The following is a 21,773-nucleotide window of genomic DNA, read 5'->3' as shown; positions in this document are numbered from 1 at the left end:
TAGAAATTGTTGTTAATGAATGATGATAACACGATTTCAAATAACTATTAATTAATTTTTATTTTAGAAAACTCCTTTCATTAGTTATATTTTTTTCTTTGAAATTACCTCAAATTACCAAATTTTTTTAATAGATTTACCTTTGACATTATTTCAAAATATGACTTGAAAGATAAAAAAGATATATATCTCTTAAATTTAGTTTTTTGAGGCATCTTCCGATAATAGGTTTCTATTCTTAATTTCTCTTTAGGATGACTAAAGGGAATAACAACTTTCCTAGTATAACATTTTTTTTGTATTCTCTTTCTAATTCTCGAGCTTTTAATTTCAGCAAATTTATTCAATCTTTATTCAATTCCTTTGTCAAGTTTTTATTGGGGTTTTATATTAATTTTTTTCAATTTTTTTTTAAAATTATATAATTTTCTCAACTTCCACAACATTATTTTTGTTCAATTCCCGTTTGTTTGTTATTTTCATTAATTTTAATTATAATATTGTACATAAATAACTGGCATACTCCTTCAAAATAATAACAAATTGATTTAAAAGCCAATATTCCACTTTCCCATATTGTATCTAAAAATTTTTTATTATCTCGTCGGTTATGAATTGGATGTTTCCAAGTATAAATTATTGAAATTGGGAAATACCATTTTGAAATTTAGATTCAAATAAAAACTTATATAACAAATTCAAAAATTTAAGAGCCATCTTACATGCCATCCAAATAGAAGTAAAAAAAAAAATTTATTCAAAAATTTTTTTATGAGCCAATTTATTTAACAAAGTTATACAAGTGATAAAATTTAAATGTAATAAGAATTATCTTATTTTTTATTCAAAATGCACCATTTCATTTTTAATTATGAGAATTTATTTTTTTTTTAAAAAATGCAAAATAAAATATAACATAGAAGCACAATTTTTATTTACTTTTAATTTATTCATAGATATATTAATTTTATAAGGAATTAATCAATACTTAATAAATTTTTTTATGAATTATTAATCCATATTTTTTTTATAAAATTTAAAATTGGTGTATAACAATAATATAATTATAAAATATGATAATATCATAAAAAGTGGCATATGTAGAAAAAATTATGAAAATAGAACAAAATTAACATAGATCTTTTAATAAAATTTTAGGTTTTAGCTAATGCTTAATTTCAACTGACAAAAAATTTTAAAATTTTTTTTATATAATTGGACTGCCATTTCCTTAGCTATAAATCGAAAATATCACTGATATTTGTAAATATTTGTAACTGAATATGATTCGGAGTACAGTCAAAAGAATTGAAATGTATTTATTTTAGCATTTAATAATTTAGGTTTAATTGAATTTTAAAATGTTAAAATAATTTATTATGGTCAAATAATCGCTCTTTATTTAAATATAATGTGCTTTTATTACATTTACACTTTCTTGAATTTTAAGTTTGGTTGCCCTCTAGTCATACTGTTTTAGAGTAAATGACAGGGCTAACCCAGCACGTAACAATCATAAAATAGTAAAATGACTAATGAATGGTCACAACTTGGTGGATATTTATTCACCAATTTAAAATTCTATTCTGTATGACAATATTTATTTTTATTTTGTTTTTAGTAATATATTTTTGAACTACACACGGTCACAGTTGAACTGTTAACCTTTTTGTTTGGCAATAAATTTGCTAAAAATAATTCAATAAATCTTTAGAGATGAAAAGGGGGATATTGTCGATATTTTCTGCAAATTCCCTCTAAATATATCAACAGAATCCTAAGTTATAACCCATCAAATATGATAAATGAATCCAAAATTTCTTTTATTTAATGATTCACCAGAAATTTATATTTTTCATTTTTATGAAGTTGATTTCAATGATGAAAGACATAGCAAAAGTAAATAAAATTTCTAAACCTGGCATACAACTCACATAAAATAACAATAATGTCACAAAATTAACAAGCTAAATGAAGCAATAAGTACATAAAGGAAAATTAAGCAAATTTTTAGAAGAAAATGAGAATTAATGTCGCAAAACATTAGAAAAACATGCAAAATGGCGCTAAGAATATGCAAAAATTAAAAGCATGCTAAATATAAAAATTGAAAAACAGGAAGAAGGATTTTGCAAGGTAGGCCAGTTATCTCCCACAGAAGTGTCATTATCAATAAAACAAGAGCTCAGCTGTGGCCCGATATTTATTAATATTTCCTTCCTATTTCTATTTTTTTTGAATGATTGATTATTACAAATAAAATAGATTTATAAATAAAAAAAAAGTTTTTAAAAAATTACAAAGTGGGATTGATTATTTAACTCCTATTATTAACAATAATAAAAATCAAAAATGTATAAATTAAAAAATTTTATAAAAAGATCTGCTGAAACTAACATAATCATGCCAGTAAAAAATAAATAGAATATTTCAAATGTGGAACGAATTAAAGACTTTAGTTTATAAAAATATGGCATTTTCCAATTTTAGATATTTGAAAGAAAAAATGGAGTATTATATCTATTCACAAAAATTAAATTGGTCGTTCGATTAGTGAATTAGGAAAAGTAATTATTACTTGTAATTGTAATTTTATTTATCAATGTGTTGGAAAATCATAATAACTCATTTAATATTAAATTGCTACTCATATTCCCAAATTTTGTTGGTGATAATTTTTATTCGCCTATTTTCAAAATAGAGAGGTTCTGTTTTCCGATGCAAATGTAGGCTACCTTAATCAATAAATCTTACTATTTCTATACCAGATAAATAAAATGCAATTATTAATCAAGAGTAAAAAGTTATTAATTGTTTATTTAATTATATATGTATTAGATGGCCAACATGACAACAAGACTTTTAATTTATTCATAATATAGCATCAACACCACTAGAACTTACGTATTTAACTCAGCCTTTTCTCTACTCCATAAAGTAAAATATATGCGCAATCATCTGGTATAGGCTTTTGTTTTGCCAACCCTATTTTTCTTAGCCTATAGCCATTTACAGTTTTCGGTGTCGTGCGTTCAAGTACGTGTTACTTGTCCCACGTGTGACTCCTTATTTTTTCATTCCCCATAAATTAAATACTAGTATAATGAATTATGAGTAAAACCTACCATAGCTCTGCTGTTTGTCAACACTAGAGGGCTTAGCGTTGAAATCACGTATCACGTAAATTTTTTCGAAATTATTATACTTTTTTTTCATTTTAAGGCAATAGGATAAAAATATGATCAATAAAAAAAAATATTAAAATGTAGATTATTTTTTTTTGAAATAAAATTTCATCTATTTGAAAAAACTATTTTGCCATGATTGTGGACAAACGAATAAAAGCGACGAAAAAATTCGCAACTAATTTTAATTGAGCTAGGATGACAGAGAATAAATATTTGATATTTTAAAAAAAAAGATTTTTACTGGATGGACATTCATGATTTATTTTAAATTAAAAAATACCCCCCCCCCCCCCTTCTTACCCTGATATACTTTAAAGCGAAAGAACATGTCCAATAAGCTTAGAAGACATATGTAATTTGCCAAATTTTTTGACCTTTTAACAAAATATAACTCTCATTTTTATGGCTGGCTAAAAAAAATTCTGGGTTATTAAGTAAAAAAAAATGTTCTTTTTCCTCTTATCTTAGGATTAAAATATTATAAAATAAATATTTAAAAATTTATAAATAATTTATAAGAATGGAAAAATAAAAAGGACCTAAACCTGGCATAAAAAAATCTTCTGGAATAAATTTCTTTTGAGGTTTATGCATATTTTCTAGATCCTGCCCGAATTGAAACGAATCATAATCCCAAAAATGTTCTTGTTTGAATACTTTATCTTGAAATTGTTGCTTTATAAAAATAATATATATGCTTTGGAATGCTGAATATTGGTTAAAATATTTTAATATTGTAAATCGTTTTAAATCATTTTAATAATTAAGTTAGATTATTTTATGAGACAATATATTATATTTGAAATGTACATAGTTGGATTGAGGAATGAAGATAACGGAAGCTTCGCATGTCATAAAGGATAAAAGTATAATAATCAATTTCATTGTAAATTTTAGATTTCAAATAAGCAGGCCATAATATATATAAACATAAATTAGCACGAGCTAGCATCATTTATACTGAAGAGAATATAATTATTAGCATGTTTTAACATTTTTTTTTGGTATTCTTACATATAAAAACATGGTAACAATAAATGAGTGAGCATTATGCAAATAAAATTATTAGTAATCAATTTTAAATTAATTTTCAAAGTGTAATAGAAAAAACGACTAATTATAATTTAAGATTTTTAAAATACCTAATTAATGAAAATGATTACCCGGATGATATCTTTTAAATAGTTTTATTGATGAAAAGGATGGAATAAAAATCAGTGGATTGTATTCGTTTGCATTTTTTAAAATACTAGTCCTTTTAAAGTAGGTTAATTTGAAAAATTCCTTATAAATTAAGGAAGTAAATTTTTTTAAAAATATATTCATCCCCATTTATTTTAATTAACAAAATATTATAAAAATCAAAGACCAGAAGAAAAACCATTTGCATGGCGGCCAGGCCCAGTTTTAAAAAAAAATAATATATCGCCCCGAACATACTTGTTTAATATTTTCAGGCCTTACCCGCCGAGGATTAAAAAAAAAATATATTACAATTATTTTTAATTTTTATAACCAATAATGGAGTTATAAAATATTCGGTTTTAAAATATATGGCTAGGGCCGGATTTTTTTAAAAAAAATATTTTGGGCCCGGTACTACTCGGGTTTATTTAAAAAATTAAAATATTGTCAGATCCGTGTACCTGAGCCGAGCTAGGGTGAGCCTATAGGTCTCTGACAAAAATTAATAAGCAAATATTTATACTAGCCGATAGCCCGTCAAGAATAAATATGATGGGGAATCAAAATTTTCTCTTTTATTCGATGATAATAAATTGATTCTTATTTGATGATCGATTAATCAGGAATTTTCATATCTTGGGAGATGTGTTTCAGAAATTTATCTTTACGATGATGTTTAGTTGGGGAGATCGGGGATCTTATGAACCCGAGAATTTTGTAGACTTGAAGTTTTCTTCTAGAGTACTCACCTTTAATGGTTAATTTTTTAACCAAATATGTATAACTACATTATGCATACGTGGCTATAATTTTTTTAATATTACATATAAAATTTATAACACAAAATATGATTTAATAATATCCTCAAAATAACTTCTTTAAATTCTGCAATTAAAAAATAATAAAGGTTTTAATTATCAAATATATATTATATAAATTATTAAACCTTATTCTATATAAAATTTTTTTATATTGAATAAAAATATAGAAAACAAACTTAGATTATGCAACAGTAAAAAGATATAAATCAAGATTAATGAAACAACAAGATTTAAAATTATTTACATCAAGACAAATATTCAAGAAAGTAAAAAAAACTATATTATAAGATCATCTAATAGATACATCTAAAATGTTTATGGATCTTTTCCCCATGTAAATGCTCTTTTTTTTTCGCATGGATACTATTGCAATTTTAATCCATTTATTTGTAATTGTCATTTTACTAATTTTTTACAATTATTTTCCATGCTGGCTTAGTTTTTTACCAAGAGTTTTAAAAGAGTTCAATTTTTGAGGTGTATTGTTTAGAATAGGTAGGCATATAAATGGAGCGATCATTATATTATCATAATATTAATTTTAAGAGAGGTCTTATATATGGGATATTTGTAATAAAAAAGACAAAGGTCAGATGTCTGATCTTTGTAAACAAAATTTTAACTCAAATAATTTTAATTTGATGAAATAAAAATAAAATTTGTTTAAATTTGGGTTAGGATGTTTTATGGGTTATTTTATATATTTGAGGGTCATTTTGATGAAATATATTTTTTAAAAGGGCTATTAATTTTGATATTCGTTAAAATGAGATATAAATAGAGAGGGTTATTTATTTGTATTGATAAGGAAGTAGAGAATTTTACGGGGTATTTAATTTGGTGAAAGGGGATAATTTGTTATAAAAATTTATATAAAATAATATTAATTGTGGTTAAATTTCGTTCCCTAAAATCATAAATATATATTTCTTTGTTTCAAATTATATTACATCTTTTTGTTAAAAATAATGGTTAATAAAACCACGAAGATATCCACAAAATCTTGCCAGGTAGAGGAGCTCTTAATCACCACCAACGCCCTAACACCTGATAGCTCCGTCATTAGAGACCCGCTACTCCTGGGGCCGATAACTGCCCCAGGGGTTCTTAGCACGCCGCAGACTATGATCACAACATATTGCAAGCGATTACGACCCTCACAATCTGGATGGAAGAGTTAGCGGCCAACGTTAACAGAATGCAAACCTCTCGGCCTAACTCTATCGCGAGGTCTACAATAATAGAATCCGAGCCTCGGTAATCATCCAAAGAGTCTAAGAACGTACGGGACATATTAGACAACATGCCGCATGCCCGATTCCTATCTTCACAAATGCCGCTTAGCGATATTAACCCCGTTATCACGCCTAGACAAAGACTAAACAAGCTCAAGCTGCTATGGAAAAAGAATTGTCTTAGTCCAAGTGTAAGGCCATCGAGCGGGGTAAACATAAATTGGAGTTCTTAGAGAAAGTTGTAAAACGCAATAATGAAGCGACCCATTCCGTATTATGCGCATCCATCACTTAAAGACCCGAATCCTCACGCTAGTTATCCATTGGAACTGGCAAACTGCAAAAGCAAACGACATCTCCTACCAACAGATATATATATGTTGGCAAAGGAAATTCTAATAGTACCGGATAAGCTCTTTCGGAGAAAAGGACATGACATCAGTGGTAGGTCCAGGAGGATCAAAACTATGGAGGCGATCACCACCAGGAACAAGAGGATGAAATAAGCTCCCAAACAATCCGTCTCTTACTACTATTTCTTCCTTCTTTGCAGAAAATTCTTCCTTTTCTCCTCTCTTCTACATCACTCACCTCCGCCAGATATTCCCACAGCCGGTCAACCATCTGAGTCTTTGTAGAATTGCTATTCCAAGAGTGGTGGATTGATAACCCTTAAATCGCCTCTTGGTTATCTTCAGAAATCTGGGGGTAGAGGAGAGATCTATCTTTAGCTCCTTGGTAAGCTCGCTTGCCGAGATAGTATGTGATTCTGGTGCACCCCAGGTGGGATCCATTGCCTTTCCGCCTATCAACAGCATCCTCATGGGTAATATCAAAGTCGGAACCCACGAACTTCTTACAGATCCACTTCACAACAACAGTAAGACGCTGAACCGAAGAAAAACCACCGATTCCCCTTTAAAATTAAATAGTGGTGGCTAAGACAGTTTTCCGATTGAGTAATTAGTTAATCGAGGTATTAGCGTGTGCCGGACGTTTAAGTTGACTAATTAGTTAATCGAGATATTGGCTACCATGTGTCAGATGTTTAAGTTAAGTAATAAGTTAAGCGTTGCATTAGGAAATTATCTTTAGGGGTTATTTTTTAAGAATATGTGATAGTAACTGTGAGTAGCGTATTAAATTAGTAAATATCGTGAAAAACGGATATATTTGTATGTAGTGGGATTATTGACTATATTAGTAATAATATATCATTTAACCTTACAGATAGTTAAGATTTTCATTTTAAAGGTGATAGATAATTTTTTTAAGCTAAAATGAAGAAAATACTGGGATCTAATATAATATTTTTGGAGCCTTGGTACAATAAGTATTATGTATGTAATTAAATTTGTGGCAAGAGAATGAGAAGGAGTCGCAGCGTAAAAATAAATGGGCTTGATAATTGAGGGACATAATGGCGAGGTAGATGTGATGGGTAAGGTAACATGATTGCGCAGGATTTTTACTGGATGCAAACCCCCCTCAAAAACCAATGCCTAACCCCGTAAAAATTTTTGCATTATTATTTACAACTTTTTAATTAATAATTTTAATTATTTTATCTCCACTACAAACTATCTAAATATTGTGAATATAAAGGTGTTATTTTTTAGATCATGAATTCAATTAAAAACTCCCTCATTTAAAATGAATGTATTTTATCTAACCTATTTAAATTACATTTAAAAGGATAGTAGAAAGTTGTATTTGGAATGTCTATGATTGTGCAATATATAGATTTGGTCAATGATCACCAATATCATTGTATTATAATAGGTGCCTAGCCCCTACCCCCTTAAAGAAAATAAGATGGAAACTGTCCCTACCCCCTTCTGATGTAGACGCCGGCAGGTCAGATGTTAATTAAGGTGTGGATTGATAGTGATGTTGGCAAATCAAGATATTTTGATAGGGAGAATGTTGATAATAATCAAGTGCTGATACCGTATAAAGAGCCGAGAGAGAACTCACGGGGAAGGAGAATAGAAATAAGACAGAATTTTGAGTCTCGGGATTAGATTAATTGTTATAATTGCGGTAACTGGGTCATGTGCTTCGGGAGTGCCTTGGCAAAATGTCTTGGTTGTGGAAAACTTGGACACACAGCCCCTTATTGTCCAGGTAAGCAAGAGGGATTAAGATGTGCGGATTGTGGCCGATTTGAACATAATAGAGGAGTATAATATGATCAATTAAAACAATATAAGTGGTTTTCCAAAGAGGGTTGGGTTAGAATCCTCCAAATGTGAGCACTATTGAAAGAAGAAGATGGAAGAGATTTGTATGCCTAATATTAAACAAACTGGGGAGTTAAGCACGAATGTTTTAGGTGGAAAAGGGGGACATGCGACAAGGGAATGTGGAAATTTGTAACTATATGATGGCAAAAATGGTAAAGTAGGGGTCGAGGCGAGGCGGTTAAGAGTGAGGTAAAGGTTTCTCAGAGAAAAATAAATAAGGGGAGGATGTTAAATATGCTCAGGATGGGGTGACACATAATCCTTGTCTCAGAGTGATTATAAATTTAAATGGGAGAATAGTTCATATGTTGTTTGATATGGAAGCAGTTATTCCAGTAATTGAATACAATAAGTATCAGAGTTTTGCCGGGGTAAATGATGGAGAATGAAGGATTAAGAATACGGTAATTCGATGGAACACAGTTGGAGGCTATGGGTAGGGTGGAAATTGAAGCAACATTGGGTAAGAGGGTTGAGGTATTGGATTTATAGATTATCAATCGAAATATATAATTGTACTGGATCACTAGAATTGGTACATGATATAAAATTTGGTAAGTATTTTAATGGTAGGGTATATTTGTACTAATAACTAGTAAGGAATATGCGGTTATGGCGTTCGAGAGTGAGAATGTGTTGGCGGGAGTGGAAGCCATGTTACATTATGAACTAAGGGGGAATAATGGTGGGAGCAAAATAGGGGTAAATAATTATAGGAGCGAAATAGGGTGATATAGCAAAATATGGAGGAAGAATTATAAGAGCGAAATCGGGGGGAAAGATTATAGGAGCCAAGTAGGGGAAAAAATTCTAAGAGTGTGATAGGGGAAGGAATTCTAAGAGCAAAATAGGGAGAAAGAATTTTAGGAGTGTATTAAGGGAAAATAGTTCTGGGGGAAAAAGGAAGTTGGACTTTATAAAGATTATAGTGAGGTTAAGAAAAAGGATGAAAATGAAAAGACTGTGGAAGGGAACGTGTGGCAGTATCAAAATAGAGAGGTGATAGAGGCTGAGACGCAGAACGGTAGAGGGGAGTTGCCACTTAAGGAAGAAGATGAAGGGGGAAATTGGAATGATCAAATTGCAACAAGGAGTTCAGAGTTTAATACAGAATTATCAATAAATTTTTAACGAATAGTTGGGGTGCCTCAAAGATTATGCATAAATTGAAGGAGGGCTATGAACCGAAACTTTGTGCATTGCAACGAGTCCCGTTTGAATGGAGAAACAGTGAATGAGTGACTCCACTGGTGCCTGTGAAGAAAGTTAATAGCCGGCCCTTTTTATGCGCATATTTTAGGACGCTGAATACGTAGGTTGTGAGACAAATATCCATTGCCAAGAAAAGAAGATTATTAACAAATAAAGGAAAGTATTTATATTTCAAAAGTTGATTCTCAAATAATCTGCAGCTGCGTGTAAAACCGGAGGTAAAGAAATTATTAACCATTACTACGCCAAAGAGATTGTTTCAATTTTGTAGATTGCTATTTGGACTTAGTATATCATTTTTCAGCGAACAATGGTTGCCGTTAAAAGGGAATTGTGTTTATTAAAAAACTTCCGAATATCACGACGAAGATTGGAGGAAGTATTTCGGAGAATCAAAGAAATAGGATTGCGGACGAATGAGAAAAGTGTGTTGGGGGTGATATACCTTGGGCACAAAATTACGGTAAAGGAAGTGAGACAAGAGCAAAATAATGAATAAAGAAAAATTAAAACAACGGTAGATATAAATTTTTTTTTTCATAGAACAAAGTAACAAAAGGAAATTAAGAGAATATAAACTAAAAAAAACCACCGATTCTCCTTCAAAATAAAATAGCTGCTAATTGTAAAAATAAATTATTTTCTTATACCTATTTGTATAAATCATAAAAACCAATGCATTTGGTTAAGGTGATTAATTTAGAGTAAATTATATACGAACAAATAAATATAGTAAGGATAAATATAGATCAATATTTTCATCATATTTATCTAGCCATTAAATCTAAAGCCAAATCATAAGACATAACATTAATTAAACCTAGACTCGTGCCTAGGCAATTATTAAGAAACGATATAAATATCGATTGTAGAATATTATAAAATATCAAATTTCATTCTATTTTATGACCCTTTTTTATCGCAAATAAAAGTATGCTTTATAGATAAAAAAAAATTTTAAACAATTTAAAATTTTTTTTTTTACCTATAGACCCTTCGAAGTTATCCGATGCTACTATTGGTAAAATAAAATATTTAGCAAAATTTTATTCTTCTCCTGTACAGAAATTATTTTAACCAATAAATTTGAATTGTAGCATAAATATTTTCCATGTTTGTTTATTTTGCCTGAACATACTATTGATGCACCTCTCGATGTAAGAAATTTTTCCACAATTTCTATATATTTTGAAGCTATTTTATATTCACGCATGTTTGCCTATTGCAAAATATACGAATGAAAGGAAGGACCTTTTCCAACTTAATATTTACAAATTCTCAACGAAAATCAAATATCACTTCATATATAATTATTGATAAATTTTTTGAATAGTATTGAATTTGATGAGAATTATAATAACTTGTTTTTTTTAATTATTATGTAAGCAATATTTTATGCACAAGGCCAGCTAAGTAGGTTTGGGGGCGAACCCCTAGCCATGGAAAAATTTTTGATACGCGAATGTATTATTCTATCTTCAAATTTTTAGAGGCTCTAAATAAACCATCGGTACATAGCTTTAAATAAGTTTAAAATGACATTATAAATCAAATTGCATTATAGATTCTCTTTACTGGTGTTGTAATTATTATACTTACTTACAAAATCTATAATCAGAGTGAATTTATGTTATAAAAATGTTTTTCAATTGCTAAGACCTAGAACGACTCACTTGGAGATATATTTATCTACCTAAAAACAATCAAAAATAAAAATTACTTTCATTTAATACCAGTAATAAAATTTTATAGCATAGAAGATTACAATTTTTAATTTAACTACCTTTTATTTGACACCATTATTAAATTTTTATGTTTAAACCCTCAAATCTCGCTACCGCATCCTCCATCTAAAATCAAGGATAACCCATATGAATACTATCAAGGGGATTGATATTTAAATTAGTGATCTACATCGGGCCTAATTTTTCAAGCTCGGCTTGGCCGAATTTATTTAAATATAAAAATTAATTTTTATAATTACTCAAAATAAAAGACATATGTTATCTAGCGTTTTGTTTCAATAAATAAAATCAAAAATTTTTATTTTATATAAAAAATTCAATATAAAATTGATAAATTTAGATATATTTAATTTCTACGACCAGACCCGGTCCAAATTTTTTAAAAATATTAGTCCCGGCACGAACCCGATTATTTTAAATAGAATTACGCTCAAGCCTAACTTTGCAGATCTCTAATTTAAATAGCTTTCATTTACTTCCATTATATATCATTTATATTATAAAAACAATTAAAAATATCTTATTCCCTGTAACCTAATTCCGATAATTTAGAATGATAATGACCATTGCAATCAAAAGATATTTTAAATAACTTTTATTTGATACCCATATTTTGATTTTATAATCCCGGAAACTTCCTTTGCCCATCCTAGACCAAGTTCCAAATAAACAAAATATAATTATCTTCAATCAAAAGATGTTTCAATCGTTCTTTTTATATCTATATCATTGTGTTGTTAATAACTACCTTTCCCATACTAAGACCCTTCGGTTAAGAGGCCTCGATACTTTTTAATATTATATTTTAATGTTTATAAAATATTATTGGAATGTATTTTTTTGTTAATCCTGATCTATGTTTTTCTACGAAGTCTAATAATATCCAGACAAGGAATTCAGGATTTATTAATAATATATTAGTCATTGAGTTCATTATTTAAATGGGTTACGCAATATTTATTGTCTTATGAGTATTTAATATTTATAAATTCATCAATCAGTTTTGCCAGTCACTAACCACAGATTATAAGTGTCTTTATAGAATTTTGAAGGGCGAGTCAAAAATAGATTGCATCTAAGTGAAAGTGTTTATCCAATTCAAAATTTTTTGAATCCTATTACGATCTTTGTTATTTTATGTTTACTTGATATAAGATATTAGTTATATTTTCAAAAAATATGATAGGAATCTGAATCTAATATTATAAAGGCGATTTAAGGAAGTTTGCTTTAGCAAGGAATAACTCCGAAAGTTAAGCCAATAATTAATACTTATGCATGGTTTGAGCTTCAGCATATATTTTTTTCCAATCTCAAAATTACACCTACTTAAACAATTTTTACTAAATTCCAAAATAATAAATTTACTAAGTAAAAATTTTAATTTACGAATAAATTTCTTAGAAAATATAATAAACCCTTCAGAATATTATTTTCATCTTGAGTCTTAAATTTAATTAATATACTCAATGTCTTCACATAAAGGGGAAAAGGGGGGGGGGGGTAAATTTTTAAATAAAAATATTTACATCTCTTTAATATATTTTTTATTTTGCAATTATTTCAACCCATTTTTTATCAATTAAGTTTCAATTAATATAATATAATTTTAATGCATATAAGTATTAAATATACTTAAATAATGCTTAGTTAAACCAATTGTTTACTATAAAAGGTTAAATAATACAATGTGTTAGTAGTTCATGATAATATTTATAAAATTTGGTTTAGGGTCACTTAAACAAAATAATGTTTTTGCTGAATTTTAATGTAGACGAGTTCATAATCTATCTTTTAAGATAAATTTATTTTTATCATTTTTAAATTTTATTAAACTTAAATTGAAATTATTTTATTTTCCCTTTGAGATGTTTTTCCATCATATCTTGTTCTTCACAATTTTATTAGCTTATATAGAATTATCGCACGGTAATTTTTTTTAGTTTAATATCACAAATTTTAGGACACTCAAATCAAAGCATGCTTATAATGGATTTAAATTGAGAAATTTTATCAGGGAATATCAAATAATTTATGTTTTCCTCGAAATTTTTTTACCGTAGAAAATAAAATTATAGCAAAAATTATTATTTTTAAAGTAATTAATTTATAATGTTCTTTCTTCCGCACTATATCATTCAATGTTTTTAATCTACCTTTTTTTATTACCTAACATCTTCAATAAAATTTATAAGAGTAACCATAAATGAATCTCACTTATTATTCTTATAATGAGCGATTTGATTTTTTAAAAATATTATAAAATGTTGTATTATACGACGATTTTTCAAATGTTGCCATATAATGGCTAAAATTAGATATAATTAAATAACTCAGAGATTTAACCTAATCAAATGTATCTTTGATTAATATATAGGGTAAAATATGAGAAATTTTGCAGAACGTGGTACAAAAGCATTTTCACTAACTTCCCTAAATTTTTTAGGAAATTAGAATTTCATTTTTATGAAAAATTTTTTCCAAAGAAATTTACATTTCGAGGGATATTATCATAAATCCATTATAATAATTTATGATATTTGTTAATAGAAGCTCCTGGTAAGAATATATTGCTTATTGCTAATTTTATATAAAAAATTTTTTTATTATTTTATAAATATACATCTATAATTTAATTCGATTTTTTAAAAATATTTAATTAAGCAATAAAACATTAACTCTAATAAATATCATAGAAATTTTAATTGAATTTCTCAACTAAGAAAATAATTTATAGTATAATAATATAATTTTTAAATATTACTAATGAATTATGATATATCTATCAGAGACCCAGGCTGGGAGTGTTTTGACTTTATTAACATATACCCGGGCCTGGATTAAAAAATAATTTTATACCCTGGCCGGGCCATATATTTTAAAATCAAATATTTAAATCTCATTAATAGCTATAAAAATTAAAAATAAATATAATAATTTTAAAAAAAATCCGAGCCGGGCGGGATAATTTTTTTTTAATCCGGATATAGGCCGTGTAAATGGTACCTCTGCAGGTCTCTTCTATTCTGAAACAATCGTTACTTTCTATTTGTTATTTAAATTTAAAATAGAATAAAAAAAACAACATATTATCAATACTTAAAGTTTATGGCTCTTTCCATCAATGTGTCTACCTTTTATCATAGCGATGCAGAGTTTTTAATCTAAAATCAAAGACTTTGATCGTCTAATTAATCGATATTGTTAATCGATGTAAAATTTACGTATATGTATTAAATATTAGATTTTAATAAAATAATATTAGAATAAAATTTTTGAGGAATAATAAATATAAATTCATATGAATTTCCAAATTTTAAAATTATATGAATTTATTAATCGTAATTTCTTAAGTTCCAAAAAATAATTTATTTTTCCACAATTCAAGCTAGGGCTTATCAATTTTCTGCTCTTATAAATACCTCTATTATATTAGTTGAAGGATTTATATTTTAATATAATTTTAATAATCTAAATTTTAAACAAAACACATCATAATTTATCTATATTAATCTATGAAAGGTATAAAAACGTTGTCAAAAAGCCAAGGTATATTATAATATTCAATAATAACTCCATAGGATGATAAAACATTATTTTAACAATAATTATATTTAATTTAGCATGGGATGAAATAATATTATTATATAATCACAATCTTTAACAATATTTCTCTATTTTTTTATTTGGAGACCGAGACTGTAACGATTCCTCTAATTATTTGTAATTATTTTCACATCCACCACTATTTAATTGATCTAATAGATCTAATCTTTATAAATTACCTTGAACATTAAAATCTTCTATTAAATGGATCTCTAAAAGTGTTAGCCAACTTATATAGACCCATCGTTTATCTTCAATCTGTACAAACATATATTTTGTTTTCTCTGTAACCTCATACATCTCTCTAACATATCTATTACCGATCAAATCCTATCTGATTTGCATATTAACACATATATATATATAATGAGGTATTTAATTTTTTCATCAAGATATTTCCGATCTTTACAAATGTCTAAAGCAATCTTGATAGACTCCTCCTATCTTGCCAAATCTCTTTATACTATGATATTTTTCTCTTTCACTTATTCCAAAAAGAATAAAATCTGCAGCTATTATGATGATCTAATATGCAGATTTAAGTATCATATTTAATTTCCTGAATACTTCTTTCTAAACATCTTACTGTTGAACATAAGCACACAACATTCAATATCAAATTTTCATAGTTTACATCTAACAGCCATTATTATTTCATTTACCAAATTTGGTGACAAATTTCTAATATTTCTCCCTTAGAGCCTCAATCTATTTATTCTTGTACTCAGCTGCAATATTTACCTTCCTATTCTTCAATAAATTATATAAACTCTAACTCAAACCCGTTAGAGTTATAATATTTAGATACTCAAATCTTTCATTTCAAATAACTAAATTATTTACATTTTTATTTTATTGCTCTCTTTTATTTTAAGTATTAATGCCAAACATTAACTCCATTAGCAACTATTCTAGGGCCAACGATAAATCAACTCTATCCCAGAATATCACGAGAAACTTTTAAACCTATATTAATTATCCAAATACACCTCTTCTCCCCCCCCTTACCGGTGTTAACATGAAGGCAAGAATTTTCAGACTTGAAAATAACATGTTTAAAGAAACTTTTTATAATAATTTATGAATCAATATATTTTTTACTTTTTTAAATAACTTTATTAATATATTTCTATTCTAAAATATAAAAATAAAATACCTAAAATTTTCCCACAGGTAATGGTACGATCAAAATATCTAGATATTCAAGTATATCATTATATAAATACATAAGTATGTTCTTAATAATATATAGTCAGACTAAACAAAATTAAGTATCGATTCATCCATAAGAAAAATTTTAAAATAGAAAAAGAATTTTGGAGATACTGTGCTATATATTAGACAATTAAAAACTACTCAGGATCGTTCCTAGTTTCAGTTTTACTATTATTTCTAGATCTTTTTTTTGATCTTTATCCTTTTGTTCTCTTGTTCATACATCAAATTTACTGTAAATATTTCAGTTGATCATTATTAATTATCATATATTACTAAACTCCTTGTAATTGTCCAAACCTATTGGTAATGTAATAACTAAATTTTTATTACTCATTGATTTTTGAATATGCCAATAATGGGATATAATAAATATTCTAGTTTGGATAGTCTGATAATCCTTTCAAAAGATAAGTTAAATATAATTTTCTCAACTTGAACTATAACTTCAATCATGTTTTTTATTTGAAGTAGAATAGGCGTATCCAATATTTTATTAAGGGGGGAGGGCACTATTACATAAGTTTTTCAGCCATAAAGTTTTTTTGGAATATTTAAATTTAATTCTCGTAAACTTCTGCCTGATAAATAATTTTATAAAATAATTTAGGTTTCTAACTATTTTTTATATAAAAATAATTTTTTTTAAAATTATTTACGAAATTATGTTTAAAAGAATAGGAATATTTGCCATGGGGATGTAAATTTCTCACTTTCCCATCCCTTGGTGCACCGTAAAGTGGATATTCGTCTATAGATGCATAGTATTTAATTATACTAAGATCCTGAAATATTCATTACATTCTATTTAAACAATTTTATTATAAATGACATTTAATTATCAAAATATTGCCTAAATTAGAGGAAAAATTATCGATTTCTTTATTAAACTGAAATTTTTATTAAAGTTAAGTCTAAAACTAGACCTCCAGGTATATTATTATGTTTACGATAAGTATATCAATTTCTTTAAAATTATTTATTTAACTTCTTAACTAATATTTTTTAGAATAAAACTATCTATTGTTCATGCGCTTACGCTTACTATTTTCATTTTGTAATTTTTGTAGTTATCAGCATTGCCTTAGCTAAGGGAAATCACGTGGGGGGCATCTCTCAAATAATTTAATCTCTAAACCTGATATTCGACGTATTTTTGGCCTACAGGAATGTTTTCCATAAATATTTCAGGTCCCCAAATTAAAAAATTTTTTTTTATATTTAATTAACCATTTAATTTTAATAAAAAAACAAATATTCTTAGAAAAATATGTTATTAAAACATGAAAATATACTTGAATAAAATAAGTAATATAAAGAAGGATATAGAAATATCAAAATCTTGGTGAATCATCAACTTAAAAATCTTTATTTAATTTATAACCTTACTTTGGGTCTGATCTTACTATAATATGCTGCAGAAAGACTTTTAGTTGTTCCTTCACCTGTAAAAAGGTTAAAAATATTTTAAGTTATAAGATCAATACCTAAAAATGCCCAACGCACAACACCTTTAAATCAAAATAAAATCATATATATTACGGCAGAAATGGTGTTGGAAACAAATTATAACAAAAGTGAGATGAAATTTTTTTATGTCTTAAGGCTGATGAGACAAAAGATTTAACAGGCTGTAAATATTTGATCATTCGATATGTATTTGTGCAAAAATTCAAGAGAATTAATAGGAAAAATTGATTTAAAAATTCTGCTGAAAACAATGGAGGAGTGCAAACTTTGCTCCAAAGAAATTAATAAAAAGATATACATTGTTTCAATTACAAGTTGCATCTCCTTGTTAATAATTGATATAAAAATATTTCAGTAATTTTTAATTTTTTTAATATAACAAAAAAATTGTACAATTCTTTAGGTGTTTTAATATATCCTCTAAATATAAAGAAGTCTCTTAAGTGACTTGATAAACAAGAGATGGATTATTAACTTGGCAATATCTTGTAATTTTGTTAGAATTTTGAAGTTGATAAAAGAATTTTAAACTCAGAAGTCTCATAATTTATTTAATATCATGGGTTTGTCTCAATAAATAAATAAATTATAATCTATTGGCCTTAATGATTTGTAAAATATTAGCAATAATTGATCCATTTAGGTATTTTCAATCAGTTCAAACTAATAGAGTGGATGCTATAAGGTGGAAATATTTTTTGTAAATATGAAGGTATGAATATTATATCAAATCGATATCCTACCCCCAATACCCAAGTGTTCATAAAACGCCTAATATTTCATGATTTTTTAATTGATACCAAATTAAAATGTGATCGTAAAATGACTCCAATAATTTCCTAAAAAGGAAATAATTAATTATTTTGTTAAACTTTTTTTAGAAGGATTTAATGTCGATGATGATAACCTAGTAATTTTAATACTTTTTTCCCACTTGATCTAATTATTGCAGAATGACCCTAATGCGTCCTTGTTAAACTTTAATATTGAAACATTAAATCATAAAATGAAAATCAAAAGGGATTATTAGCGATTGACATAGGATGATGATATTATTTTAAAAATATTATTAATTAGTATTATGTATAAAAAAATATTATTAGTATTATGTATAAAAAAATTATTATTATTATTATGTATAAAAAAAGTATTATATTTATTTAAAGAATTATATAAATGCTATTCAGTAACTATTATTGGGATGTCAGCTGCTTCTTTTGAGACCTCATTTATACTCAAAGTAATTTATCAAGCATAGGAGACGATAACGAAAACAAAATTTATTTCTAATGACTTATGAAAAAAATTTAGCTTTTTATTCTTTTATTAAAATTTAATAATATATATCGTCATATTAGAGAATATTTTTTGTATATATACATATTTTTTTTATATTTTAAAATTATCTATAAATATAAAATTTTTTATAAAGGTCTGACTATTTGTTTTATTTCAAAAAAATATTATACCCTCCCTCTCAAATAAACACCCCCCCCCCCCCCCCCCCCAATTCTTTTACTTGAAAATTGCTTGTTATGCCTGGATATAAGAACATTAATGATTTACTTTTATTAAATTTTAATTATAATGTACCAAAATTGTAAAAATAATACTTAAAATTCTATCACAGTTAACATTACAACTTCAATCACAGCCAACACAACATCCGGAGAACCTAATCATTCAGTTATATCATTGTATGAATTAATATAAAGTTGGTCCAAAATATTTTATAATAATTCATCATTCGACATTTTGAAGGGGGGAGTGAAGTTTGGGAAAGAATTTAATAATTAATATATATTATTTTTTTTTATAAACACTAGTAACTAATTTCTATTAATTATTATCTTTTGTTTAAAAATTGAAAAAAAATTAACGATTTCTAAAAAGTATTCTTCAAATCATATGTATTTAAATATTTTTTTTGAAATATTTTTATTAGTATATCTAGTTTTTATTAAAATATAAAATTTGTTTGTATTTATATTTCCTTTTCGTGGAGTATTTTTATTTTTATTTTAATATATTTAATGTAAATTCCTAATTTTGAGATTCTACAGTTTTTGGAGACAGGTCGAAGCCGAGATTATGAATAGAGATAGCCTCGATCTTGTATCAATTTTCTAGATTTGAGAATTCTAAATTGACAAGATCTTCTACGAGTAGTGTAGAAATTAAACGGAACGCTCAAATAGAGGGTAATCCTAAATATTTTTAAATATTTAGGGGATCAACAAGGGAATTAACCCTTTATCTATATCTCAAAAGTTCAGGATCGGAAAGGAAATAAATCCTGGGAATGAAATATAGACTCCAAATTTTTATATTTTCTAAGAATCTAAATAAATAAAGGAAAAATTGAAAGATTCAATGGATTAAACTCAGTTTTATGGGAGATAAGCTTAATAGAAGGCAAGAAAATGCGTCACAGGGCCTATTAAATAATATAAATAGTCAATAAATAAAAAATCTGATCAGAAAATGATAAATGAAAATGTTTGATTAAAATAATTAAAAGTTACTAGAATAGGGAAAGTTTGAAAATAGAAAATTGTAATATATTATAATCGATAATCCTGTTAGATTAGTTTTCTCAAAATTTTTTGAAACCTATTGTGATCTCTATTTAATTTTATATTTTCATCTATATTCCATGTTTTATCCATTGATATTATTTTTTTCTTATTTTTAATTTTCTTATTCTTCTTTTAGATTTATAATCTTAAATTTTCATTTTTTTTAAATATTAATTCATTTTCTTTCTGTCAATAATTATTCATCTATTCTTAATTATTTTTATTTTATATATTTTTCATCTTTATCTTATTACGATCGAGAAATAGATTCAACCGAGCTAGGGTTTTACAAAAAACCGGCACTGCACAGGTTTGTTTATTTTTAGGCTTTCGAATACAATAAATAACTGTTTGTATTGCTGAACAATTACTTTATTTCTAGCAATTGTAATGAGATAAAATAAAAAAATGTAAGGAATGATTAAAAAATGACAAAATAAAAATAAGAAATTGTAGAAAAATCACAGAATTAACAAATAAAATACAACTATTCTAGGACAATGATTATTAAATAAATGATCAGAGGCATGGAGAATATTTTTCTTAGAACATCAACCATCAAAATTAAGTTAAATATTTTGACTATTTCGCTTCGCTTAATAAGCTAACGTTGAATTCAGAACTAGAAGAAAGAAAATTAAAGATAACTAAAAATATAATTTACATTTCAGATTTTTAAAAGAAGAGAAAAAAATATAAAGATTTTTTTTTAAAAAATGATAATTTCCCTTTTTTTGATTGAAACTTTTCTTTATACAAAACCCTTTTCTTATTTAATTTACCCTATTCTCTTTTGATGGGATATTTTGATTTTTTTTTTTGCCTAGATCTTTTCATTTTTTTGATAAGGAATTTACACATTTTAGGACTTTTTTCTTTTTTGAATGCAAAAATCTGCAAATGCATTATATTAATTTAAATATTATTCATTTATATCAGCATAATTATATTACATAATAATTTTTTTATTTAGTCGAACTGGGCCCAGTGGACTTTTATTTAAATATTTAAATAATATAAATAAATTCTAAGACAATTTTTTAATATTAAATTAAAAAATATTTTATACTATAAACACTACACTTGGGAAACCTGAAAAATTAAGTTTATATAATTATGGTTATTGATAAATAGTGTTAATTTTACATAACTTTTTGGCTATCCTAAATTAATCGAAAAATTGATATCGTGCATGCACTAATACTCTGAATCCCCCTGAATAAGCCTGTAAAAATATTAAATGAAAAAAGCTAAGGTAAAAATACCTGACG

The sequence above is a fragment of the Gordionus sp. m RMFG-2023 genome, chromosome 3 (assembly GCF_954871325.1).
Source record: "Gordionus sp. m RMFG-2023 chromosome 3, tfGorSpeb1-WG-v2, whole genome shotgun sequence".
NCBI classification, from domain to species: Eukaryota; Metazoa; Nematomorpha; class Gordioida; order Chordodea; family Parachordodidae; genus Gordionus; species Gordionus sp. m RMFG-2023.
The sequence above is the reverse complement of the archived record's forward strand: the minus strand, read 5'-3'. Positions refer to the sequence as shown.